General features: G+C 55.3%; 1 pseudogene; it reads right to left on the reverse strand.

Moving 5' to 3' along the window:
* Nucleotides 1-2,859: 2,859 nt before the first annotated feature.
* LOC143694588 (28S ribosomal RNA) overlaps nucleotides 2,860-8,115 on the reverse strand; it is an 8,596-nt pseudogene continuing 3,340 nt past the window's right edge.

Below are 8,115 nucleotides of genomic sequence, written 5' to 3' on the forward strand. Positions count from 1 at the left end.
GGACCAGGAGCAGCGGGGGCACAGCCCGGAGACCTTTCGGGGACACGTGGCGGATCCGTGGCCAGCACCTATCGCCCGAAGCCCTTGTCTCCCGCTCCCTCCTGGCCATGGCGAGAGCCGGCCGGCATGGCCCTGGCAGGAGGCTTTCCTTGGATTCCCTCCATTTCGCTTCTGACCCTGGCTCTGTTCCTCTCTCTTCCAGCTCTTCAAGTCCTCAGGGAAGACGAGAGCCCATCCTGCATGAACACATGGATTCAGATGAAATTCCAAAGAAGATCTGCAGAACTTTGTTTGTCTCCTGGACCAGATGTACCTGTACCGGCCTCCTTCGATGATTTCCAGTTGGGACTGCCTGCAGCTCCAGGCACGGCTCTGGCTGCTCACAGCTGAGCCTGTGCCAAGCTCCAGCAGCTCCTGCCATCTCTCTCCCTGTTGGCAGCTCCTTCCCTGCAGCCCTCAGGCCCTGCCCATGCCCTTTTTTACCTCCCAGCTCAGCCCTTCGCTTCGCTTTCCCTTAATAAACTGTTTTTGTTTTCACTTTACTCGCGTCTCCGTGCAGCTGAAGCAGCGCGAAACCTGAGCCCGGGGACACGCAGGGCCCTGCTGCCGTTCTCCTCCCCACTGTGTTCCGTGTACGGACAGAGAGGAACAAGGGCAGCTCAGGCTGCAAAGGTCCCTGTCCCGCTGCTCCAGCTGCACAGCGGCGTGGAGTTAAAGGGCGTGCTGAGCACGCTGAAGGGGAAAAGGAGCCCGGGTTTTAGAAGAGCCAACTTGAGTGTGCTCCGAAGCCAGCCGTGAGGGGTTCCAGTGCAGGCATCTGCCGAGGGCAAAGGAGCTTGTAATGGCGGAAGTTTCCACCAAGAGCTTCCTGAAAGCACAGCGATGCTCCATCACTACACAGGGACAGGAAGAGGGCAGGACAAGAGACCACCGTGGTGGTTTTTTTGTTGTTGTTTGGGGGATTTTTTTTTTTTTTTGTTTTGGTTTTTTTGGGGTTTTGGTTTTTTTTGTTTTTTGTTTGTTTTTTTTTTCCCCGGTTGCTTTGGCTTTGTCTGATACTGATGCTGAGTTTTGAGGTTGGTTTTTTTTTGGGGTTGGGGGCCTTGTGGGCTGGATTTGGGTTTTCTTGGGTTGCCCCCCACCCCCCAGACCCTCCCCCGCCCCTTTTTCTTTTCTCCTTTCCTGAAAGAATGGCTCTTCTATTTGCTTGGAACGAGAAACTTATCCGGAAAAACAAATCAACAAAAAAATTGGCCAATTTTATTTCTTTTCCTTTGGTATCGGAAGCACTCCCAGCCGAGCCAACGGGCAAGCCGAGCCCTGTGCTCTGCCTGCTGACACGCTGAACTGGCCAAACAGCGCCCACACCACCCACCCCCCGCCCTGCCCCGCCACGCCCTCCTGGGACCCTACCCAGGCCGGCTCCCCTGGCCCTGATGCGGCTCGCCCCGCCCCACCCCTCCCTGGCCCGCCCCGCCTGCCGGTACAGGTGGCGGCCGCCAGCACCGCCGCCAGCACACAGGCGCTGTGTGTGGCTGTCGGGCGGGTTGTTTCACGGTCCGCAGAGGTCTTTGGCCCTTGATGTGACTCTAGGGGGCTGTGGGGGCTCGGTGCCGAGGCGCCAGGGCCCAGCATGAAGCCACCGGACCTCGTCCGCACAGAGAGAGAAACAGTGACACACACCCACCCCCCCCCCCCCACCCCCCCCCACTCCACACGCTCACACCCCAAGGCCACCCCTGCAGGCTACGGCCACCCCTGCAGGCTACCACACTGCGGCGCGTGCAGGCACGCGCGGCCAACCATCCCCGCCCCCTCCCTACCCCCCAGCCTCCTCCCCCTGCCCCCCTGCCACCCGCGCCCGCCCGCCCATGCGCAGGCACGCTCTCACGTGCCCTCTCTCCCTGCCCCTGCCCCTGCCCCTGGCCCTGCCCTCTCTGTCGCAGCCGCAGCTGCCCATCGGCGGTTGGGGGCGCCCCACCCTCCCCCGTCAGCCTCCCCGGCACTGTCTGCATACTTTTCCTGCTTGCTAGGGGGCCATAGGCTAAGGCCGGCCTTGAACATCAGGTCTACCCCGGGGCCTAGGACAACAGGTCCACCCAAGGGCCTGGGACAACAGGTCTACCCCGGGGCACCCAGGCGGCTGTGGCCTAAGGCTGGCTGCGGACGACAGGTCTACGCAGTGCCTGGGCTGCCTTAGCTGAAGACCGGCTCGGGGACAACAGGTCTACCCAGGGGCCAGGTTGCTGTAGGCAAGGGCCTGCCCGGGACAACAGGTGGCCGCAGGCCAAGGCCGGCCGCGAACAAGAGGTCTACCCCAAGGCCTGGGCTGCCCTAGGCAAAGGCCGGCGGCAGACAACAGGTCTACCCCCACCACTGGAGACGGCAGGAAATGGGTTCCCCGCCCCGCCCGCACCACGCACCCGCGCACAGGAGGCCTCGGGGAGACCCGCCGCCGCCACCACCGCCTACGCCTGTGCGGCCAAGCCCCTGCCCCGTGTCTCGGGCCTGGAACTGTGCGGAGGGAAGTCGAGGCTGCGCGCGGCTGTAGCCGGGGCGGGGCGGGGCCTCTCTCTTTCGGCACGGGTGCTCGGAGCGTGCCCACGCCAGCGGCACGCGGCCCTTTGCTTGGTGCCCAGCCCCCGGACCCCGCATATCGAGCCTGGGACCCATGCGTCGGAGAGTGCCAAGGAGGACCGTGCCGGCGCGGGCGCCCCGAATGCCCGGCGCCGCTGGGGCCCCCTGTTGACCCCGGCCCGCCGAGAGAGAGACCTCGGAGGAGGAGGAGGAGGAAGCGGACCGCGCACAGCCCGCACGCCAGAGCAGCGGGCCGGCCAGCCGCTCGTGCCTTCCAGAGCGACAAAAGCTTGTGTCGAGGGCTGATTCTCAATAGATCGCAGAGAGGGAGCTGCTCTGCTACATACGAAACCTGACCCAGAATCAGGTCGACTACGAATGATTTAGCGCTGGGTGCCCCACAATCATGCGGTATGCAACGGGGGAGAGGCAGAGCCGCATCCGTCCGCCCCTCCGCTCCCAACATCGAGCGGCGCTCCTCACTGGGCCCGCCCGCGGGCGGGCGGGTGGCCGGCTATCGCGAGCCCACTGAGGCGCCGGCGGCGCTGCGGTATCGCTACGTCTAGGCAGGATTCTGACTTAGAGGCATTCAGTCATAAGCCCGCAGATGGTACCTCGTGCCAGTGGCTCCTCAGCCAAGCGCACGCACCAGGGGTCTGAACCTGCGGTTCCTCTCTTACTGAGCAGGATTACTATTGCAACAACACATCATCAGTAGGGTAAAACTAACCTGTCTCACGACGGTCTAAACCCAGCTCACGTTCCCTATTAGTGAGTGAACAATCCAACGCTTGGTGAATTCTGCTTCACAATGATAGGAAGAGCCGACATCGAAGGATCTAAAAGCAACGTTGCTATGAATGCTTGGCCGCCACAAGCCAGTTATCCCTGTGGTAACTTTTCTGACACCTCCTGCTTTAAACCCAAAAAGCCAGAAGGATCATGAGGCCCCACTTTCACGTTCTGTATTCGTACGGAAAATCAAGATCAAGCCAGCTTTTGCCCTTTTGCTCCGCGGGAGGTTTCCGTCCTCCCTGAGCTCGCCTTAGGACACCTGCGTTACGCTTTGACAAGTGTACCGCCCCAGTCAAACTCCCCACCTGACGCTGTCCCTGGAGCGGGTCGTGGCCGGCACATGCCGGCCGCTTGGCGCCAGAAGTGAGAGCCCCCCTTGGGGCTCGCCCCCCCGCCTCACTGGGTAAGTGAAAAAATGATCAGAGTAGTATTATTTCACCAATGGCCGGGATGCCAGCGGGTGGGCCGCCCCGCACCGCCAAGCGCGCGCCCGGCCTCCCACTTATTCTACACCTCTCATGTCTCTTCACAGCGCCAGACTAGAGTCAAGCTCAACAGGGTCTTCTTTCCCCGCTGATTCCACCAAGCCCGTTCCCTTGGCTGTGGTTTTGCTGGATAGTAGGTAGGGACAGTGGGAATCTCGTTCATCCATTCATGCGCGTCACTAATTAGATGACGAGGCATTTGGCTAGAGATCGAACACGTATAAACAATATATGTCCCTTTTCCGGGTAAAGGTGGCCCATCCACCTTGGACAAATCCGGTTAAGCGGTACAAGTCCAGTAGGATTGGTTTGAGTCAGGTGGTATTTGACGCGTTGAGAATTAAAGGTCCTGTCCCTACCCACTATGAGCTACCTAACTGGCTTGTGGCTGCCTTGCGAACCTAGCAACCGTCTAGTTTATTAAGATATAAAAGTAATAAGCATACATCTATAAATCAACACTGCTACAAAAGATCCCCCCAAGATACAAAATAGTAAAATGCAAAATCCAAGAGGTACAAAGTACAAAAATACAAAAATGTCTATCCTATACATTTGATTTCCTAGCTCTACTGGCAAACATATGTACAATGTCCACAGATGAGATGAGCGCGTCCGTGGATAAAGTCCTTGCAACAGTGATCTGCCTTGATCTGGGAAGTCCAAGAGTGTCCAAAAGTTCAAAGTTCCCCTTGTACCACTTCCTCCGCGCTCCAAGGGGAAAACCCATAAAAACAACATCCTTAGCGTTGGTGAGGCTCCACACTTCAGTTTCCAAATGTTTGTACTTGTTCACCTTCTCCACGGCAGCTTCCTCCAGTGTCATCTTTGTCGACTCGAAACGTACTGTCACATCCACAACAAGTGCACGGTCCTCTTTCACGAATATCAGGTCCGGTTTGTAAAGTTCCTTGGTGGCATCCCTTATGTGCGGCTCCTTGAACACCACCCAGTCTCTCTTTTTCGCCTCCTCAATAAGCCTCTCGCCAATGCGATTGTGCCTCTTGATTCTGGCATCCTTCGTCACTGGGCAGAAGCCGATGATGTGGCCGCAGGTCTCAAGGTCAGCCTCGCAGTGTCTACAAAACTTAACACAGTTATCTCCCCTCCCCTGCGTGAGAAATTCCCTTGTGGGATAAACATTGGCCCTGAGCTGTAAAGCAGTGAGGAGTTTCCTGTGAGGTATGCGTCTATAATATTGAAGCCAATTATTACTAATTGTGTCCCCCTTAAAATTTTTTACTTCACGGCCTTGGGATTCCAATTTTGTCCACTTTTTAAACTCCTTTCTTCTCCAATCACATGGTTTGGGGAACTTACTTTTAGGGTTCGGTGCTTCCCACTCCAAAAGTTTCTGCAGTCGCGGGTGGTACAGACGCCGGTAGTGCATCCCAAATTGACGGCATCGCCGCTCTCTTCCCTCCAGCTTGAATCCATAGTTTCTCATACATCTTCTCCATCTCAGCTTTCTCCAGGAAGGTCTTCATCGTCTCGTCCGGAGACTGTGCAATGTGATGCAGTCTCCGGGCCTGCACACTGGGAATCAGTCCCGCCAATTTGATGACGCCCAAACCGCTGTCCCTCGTGCTCGAGTACAAGATGGCATCACCCGTGCACGGAGGTAGGTGCATCCAGTCCTTAACCGCTGTTCGGATCTTCAGGTCAAGGGCTTCAAGGGCCCCTGCTTTCATCTCTGAGTGGTCAGCCAGGTAGGTCAGTCGAGGAATGGTGTATGTTTTGAGGATGTCAAGTTTTTGCAGAGGTTTAAGTGGGGCTCGGTCAATGCGTTCAAGCCAGACGTCTAGTTTTGCAGAAAGGTCGGTTTTTGCAAACCCAGTCCAGGGGTCGATCTGCAGGCCGAGGTATTTCTCCGATTCCCCAGGGTTAATCATGTTCAGGGGTGTGCCGTTGATGGTCCATGCAGCGCAGTTGTTGACGGTGTAAGAGTCTTTTGTGGGCTTGATGTAGAAGCCGTGGCACTTTTGTCCCTGCGTTTTGAGACCTGTGAGAACGCAAAAGGTCTCTAGTATCTTGATGTTCACGTTCATGTTCTGCCAGGAGTTGCTCAACAAGACCAGATCATCAGCGAATGCCATGGCAGTTATCGTACGCTCTCCACGATGGAATCCTTTGCCACTCTCTTCCAGCTTGCACAACAGGGGGTCCATTGCCAGGTTGAATAGAAGGGGTGACAGCAGATCACCCTGCTTCACTCCAACCCGGATCTGGATTTTGTCCGTGTGCGTGTTCTTCTTGACGGTGACATACGTACTGATGTCCTTGTACATATTGTCCACCAGTCCGACGACGTGGGGATCCACTCTCCGTTGCTGTAAAACGTGTAAGATGTGCTGGTGGCTCACGGTGTCAAAAGCCTTAGCAATGTCCACGAATATAACACCCAGTGGTCTATGTTCATTTTTGGCAGTCCGAATTATAGTTTGTAGGAACTATAGGTTTGTAGGTTCTCAGAACATCCCGCCTCACTGATGAAACCTCTCTGCCTTGGGTTGAGCGGGCACGCCTTAGTCATCCTCGCCGTCACGATCCTGGAGAACAGCCTCAGCAAGATGGAACCAATTGTGATGGGTCTCCAGTTGTTGATGTCCTTCAGGTGCTCCAGTTTTGTCGATTTGGGGATCAAAACAGTCCTGCACCCCCTCACCATGTCCGGGATGTCACCAGATGTTAGCCACAGGTTGAAGAGCTCAGCAGTCCGGGCATACCCGGGATCCATCTTCCTGATGTCCCCAAGGGCAATCCTATCTGGACCTGGTGCTGAGCCCTTGCTCATTTCCCGCACGTTCTTTTCAATTTCTTTGGCTGTAATTAAGTCCCTGAAGGCCTTATGGTGGGCCTTCCCTTTAATTTCAAAGTCTCCAAAGACTCTCAAGTCTCACACCAAACTGTCCAGGTGTTTCCCATCTGGCCTTGAATACCGAATAAATTTCACTGGGTGATACATCACAGGACAGACATTCGATGTCGTCCAAAATGATCTTCGCTAATTTCCCCGTCTAGATGGAATAAACGCTGAAAGCAGAGGTAGTTACCTCTTTTGATCGCTCTGTCCTTCATCCACTTCTGAAACTGTTTTCTTGGCTGCTCCTCCCGAGTTTCCTTTTGCTTTTCCCCCCCGGAGTGCTGTTCTTATTGGGCTCACTGATTCCAGGCAACCAAAGCAGTCCTGCGCTGTCTGATTGAGCAGTGGTCGCACCTTTTGGCCTTCTAATAACTGTTCAAATGCTCTGGGGAAGTTGTTAATTGTCCCATCTGATAAACGTTCTTTGATCCTTTTCTGATAACGAGCCTGCAGTCACCCCGCCCTCTGCTGGCCAAAGGTTTCCCGGAGACCGTTATCCCTATCAAAGTGGTGTCCAGATGTCCCTATTGTTCCCTTCCCAGCAGCTGGTCCTCCCGGCTGGTGGTTCCCCCCAAGTCCATTGTTCACAGTTCCTGCCTGGGATTGATGACTTGACCCAGGTTCTGATTTCAAGTTCCCAGCTGCTCCCCCACCCACTCCAGTCTTCCTGAGCAGCATTCTTCTTTTATCACCAATCTGCTTAGCTGTTTTGCTTGTTAAGTGTTCCGATATGAGCTTATTAATGTTTTTGTGACTCTCGAACTGTACCTCCAGCTTGACAAGTAGATCTTCCTCCTCCTTTGTCCAGCATCTTTTGTGGGCTCCTCGGTTTGATGTTTCTTTCGGTTGGGAAGCATTGATCCTCTCCTGGTTTCTAACCAGTGGATGTACCAATCTTTTGTGTTGTCCTAGGCCAATTTTAGTCATAAAATCTCTACTGCATACCTCACATATCCACTCTCCCACTGGAGGTCCCGCATCCTTCAGACCCTTGCACTTTGCAAAATGACAAACAGTACTGTGATGGTTAAAATCCTCCCTCCCACACTAGGCACACCGAAAGCACACCCACTTCCTCCCGTGAGACCCCTTAAGGTGTTCAATTAGGGCCAACATCGAGTTGACCTGGGTACCACAGCAAGGACATGGTGGATTTTTGTCAGGAACAGTCACCTTCACCATGTCATCCGGTGCTTGTTCACTGCAGACCTCAGGCACTGGAGGCAATGCCTCTGGTGTACCCTCTTCCCCCTTCCCACTGCCTCCCTTCCCAAGTACATTCTGATCATCGTCCTTAGGGGGACTAGGATTTAAGTCATCCCCCTCACTCAGTTGTGGTGTAGGCTGTTCAAACACCTCAGGAAACCCGTTCAACACCCCCCCATTAACAGAAAC

This window comes from Agelaius phoeniceus, chromosome 7, assembly GCF_051311805.1.
Source record: "Agelaius phoeniceus isolate bAgePho1 chromosome 7, bAgePho1.hap1, whole genome shotgun sequence".
Lineage (NCBI taxonomy): Eukaryota > Metazoa > Chordata > Aves > Passeriformes > Icteridae > Agelaius > Agelaius phoeniceus.